The 4,000-nt window shown below is 44.1% G+C and overlaps 1 protein-coding gene across 3 annotated transcripts in view; it reads left to right on the plus strand.

Annotated features, from left to right (window-relative positions):
* Positions 1–4,000, plus strand: part of Txndc16 (thioredoxin domain containing 16) — a 126,378-nt gene that overhangs the window by 29,738 nt on the left and 92,640 nt on the right. The gene's annotated exons all lie outside the window — the stretch shown is intronic.

Here is a 4,000-nt window from a genome sequence, read left to right on the forward strand (position 1 = left end):
CTAGGAAGAATGTATGCAATGTGTTAATTATTGAAACTGTCCTACCAATTTGGTTTGAAACTGTCTCATTGCTATTTGTTTATCAATAAAATTATGGAATAAATAAATAAATAGAACAAAAAACCCAAAAAACAAAAATGTATAAGCCGTGCTATTTTTTTCTAGAACAAATTTGAATTTGTTCCTTATGTAGAATGTTTTGATTAAAACCAGTGATCAGCAGTTACACCGGAACTCTGCTTTTTTGTTAACGGAACTATCAAGGCTTGAGATAATTTCATTTTTTCAGAGTATATAGGTCTCTAATTCCAGCACTTGCGACGCTGAGGTAGGAGGATCGCCACAGGTTAATGGCCAGCCTGGGCTATATACAGAGAGTTAAAGACCAGCCTGAACTGTATAGTGAGATCCTGTCTCAATAAACACCTCAATAAAAGGGGGGAACAGAAATACTCTTATATGCTTATGGGACTGTTTCTGGTTATCAGAATTTTATAAAGTGAGCTAGCAGAATATACAGTATACAATATGACAGAAAGACTAAGACTGATGTTTATGAAGCTTATAGCACTGCTTGTGCTCATAGGTCACATTTCAAAGACCACTTCTGCCTGAGTATTTTAAAATCCATTTTAGAAAATGCTTCATAGAGCTGGGCGTGGTAGTACAAGCCTGTAATTCTAGCACTTGGGAGGCTGAGGTAGGAGGATCACCATGAGTTTAAGGCCAGCCTGGGCTACTAAGTGAGTTCACAGCTAGCCTGGACTACACATAGCGAGACCTGTTTCAGAAAACTTTAAAAAATGCGTAGTAAAGGACTTTCTCATTTTATGTATGAATCTACTCCATCACAATATAATTAATTAAAAGCACTTTTTCCATTTGATATGGTAAATTAACAGGTAACATTTTCATTTCCTCCCTCCCTTCTTTCCTTCCTTCCTTTCAAATTTGAATAAAGGCAGAACAATAATTTAAAGATTATCTTCCTGTAAAAATGGCCAAGTAGCCTGTCCTATTTTATTATTTTTTTTATGTTTATGTATTTAGTATAGCGTCTACTGGGTCTCACTACACAGATTAGACTCATAGTGCTCTTCCTGTTTTTAAGCCTCCCAGGCGCTGGGATTACAGGCCCACACCACCAGGCCCAGTCTCAGTTGCCCTCTCTGTGCGACCCCCTGGGGGTGGGACCAGTGGGCACCTACTTTAAAACTAGACATAAGCAACCCTCTGTTGCTTTCCTTAAGGGTCCCTGCTCTGAGCCTGGCTGCCTGGCTTACACCTAACGGTTAGGATCAGGTCTCCAGATCTCCCCGGGGCAGAAGCTGCTGTTTGGTCACAGCAGCCCGGAGCTGTTTCACCCTGGCTTTAGAGCAGTGAAACCCCAAGACAGACTTTCCCTGGACCTGTTTCTTATCCACATTTGTCCTCTTTGGGGCCTGAGTGAAGGAGGATCCCTAGACAGCCTCCTGTTCTGGACAGCAGCCTATTAAGGAATATGTTAAGGCTAGGAAGCCATGGGGAGAGAGCCAGAGGTCATTAGGTTAGGAACGCCATTAGTTTTGGTAATATATTATCTCATGGGTAACGACTGCTCAGTGAGCTTTGAGATATTAGGCAAGGTACCCTCTAACCCGTCTGACCTGTGCAATAGTTAATGACAGGATCAATCTCAGATGTTTGCCACGAAAACTAAAATGTGCATTGCTGATGGTTCTTAGTGAGAGGCCCTAGAATCTGGGTCTGACTGGTTTAAGCAGAGATCTGGAGTAGAAATAGGAAATTTCAGCCTCACTGGAAGGAGGGGAGAACCGAACCCAAAAGTTACTCAGCTCTCAATTAGTCACAGTCATGACATGAAGGCAGTCTTGGCGAGGCTTGTTGCATTTTTCCTGAGTGTTGAATGCCACAGGTCGAGTTCCTTGTGCTGGGACTGTTATTAATAGTGCCGTCACTGCTGCCTTTTTTTTTTTTTTTTTAATGTATGTAGTAGAGAGTCTACAAGGTCTTACTACATAGATTGAGTTCCGACTCCTAGTGATCCTGTTTTCAGCCTGCCAAGCGCTGGGATTACAGGTGCCTGCTACTGCCCCTAGTCTTTTTTTTAAAATTATTTATTTATTTATTTGTGTGTGTGTGTGTGTGTGTGTGTGTGTGTGTGGCCAGCTCAGCCCACCAGGGGGCAGGGCTGGCTGGCATGTGGTGCTGGGGCATTGAACTGCGGTCCTTGTGCTTTGCTAAGCTTGTTCTAAATAGGTGCTTTAGACCACTGAGCCATCTCACCAGCCCCCCTAGTCTCAATCATCATTTTAGCATGTCCTGGGGGCAGGGCTGGCAGGGCACACTATGACTGAACCCCTGTGCTCTGCCTAAGCAGCTGCCTTAATCTGCAGAGCTATCTGGCTAGCCCTTCTGCCTTTGAAACTAACACCGCTGCTGCTTCCCAAAATAAGTCTTCTCTTTTGTCAGTAGTTCTTTGTGTCTATTCCTCCTGATGGACAGCATTAGGCTAGTGATTCTGGGTCACTGAGCCATGTCGTGCCGTAAGGAGCCTGGGAAGGTCAGTTTATGATATGCTCAGCATTCTTGCAGGACGTGGACTCTGCCTGCCATGAAAATTTAGAAAACTGGGAATTCCTTTCAGAGCTGGAAGGCTCAAGGTGATAAATTGCCACTACCTAAAAGATGCTCAGTAGGGTACCTGCCGTGTGGCAAGTGTCCAAAAGACAGTGGCTTTTAAATTTATATTTTAGAAAAAAAAATTATATTTGTCAGGTTTTTTTTTTTTTTAACAAAGGTTGGGGAGGTTTCTACTCCCACGTTTGATTCTTTGAAGTAAACAGGTGGGCGCTACTAGAATAGCACAGGTCCAGTAAACGGATGAAGGTGAGATCCAGGTTTAGGATTTACAAGGCAATATTCTGTTCACTTCTGAGTAACTCAAAGGTAGTCCTGGACTCCTTAGCCAAGGCGGGTCGGGTCGGCACCCGTAGCCCGGAGTGCTGCCGCCGCTCCCCTAGTTGCCACCCTTTCCCCCTGGCTTCCCATTTACAAGAGTGGTTGCTCCAGAAACTCCAATTTGGAAAGCTCGGGCCTACCGTCAGAGTCCTGGATTTGATTGACGTCCAGTTTCCTCATGCCTGGCAGCTGATCTAGGGCAGGTTGGCTGTTTGGATGTAGAATGACTGCCTGAAGTTTCAGTCTTAACAAAAATAAGTGTGATTAAGGGGGACTGAGTTGCTGGGGAGGGAAGAATTTATTTAGAAATAAGAAATAGGAAATAAGTTTGGATGGAAAAATAGGATCAATTAATCCTGTTTATACACTGAAAAGATGATTTGGAAGAATTTTGGTCAAGGGGAAAGATAACATGATTAAGAGTGAGAACATTCATTTTATGTTTTGTCTCTGGCAACTTGATTTAATAAATGTATAAGCTCATTAGTGTTTTGAACCTGCATTTCTTCAAATGAGGGATGAGAGTAAATAATTCATGCCATACATTTTCCTTTTCTTATTCAGTGTGTTTTTATTGATTACTACTATTTATGAGGCTCTATTCTAAATTATTATATCTATATAGTGATAAAATATGCTGCTTGCGTTAAGGGGGTGGTGGTTTAATGAGAGAGCCAGAAATAGACGAGTGAATACATAATTAAACATATAATAAAACTGTAAAGGAATCAAATAGTGAAAGGAGACAAAAGCGTTTCAGGCCTACACAGAACTCACACGGGAGGCTTCTCTGAGGCGATGAGGTTGAAGGGGATGGTGGTCCAAGGGGGAGCGAGGCGTGTGCAGCGCTCTGAGGCGGGCCTGGAGTGTGGTGGTGGACACGCCGAGCGGGAAGGCAGGCCGGTGGAGGTCGGGCAGCCCCCCTGGCCGCGGGAGCAGCCCGCAGTGGGGGTGCGTGAGGGGCCCGCGTGCCTTCAAGGCTGAGAGACCTGGAAGGGCCAGACTGGCATGGTAGCCGGTGAGGCTGTGTCTGTGGAGG

This window comes from Octodon degus, unplaced genomic scaffold (assembly GCF_000260255.1).
Source record: "Octodon degus isolate 3935 unplaced genomic scaffold, OctDeg1.0 scaffold00102, whole genome shotgun sequence".
NCBI lineage: Eukaryota > Metazoa > Chordata > Mammalia > Rodentia > Octodontidae > Octodon > Octodon degus.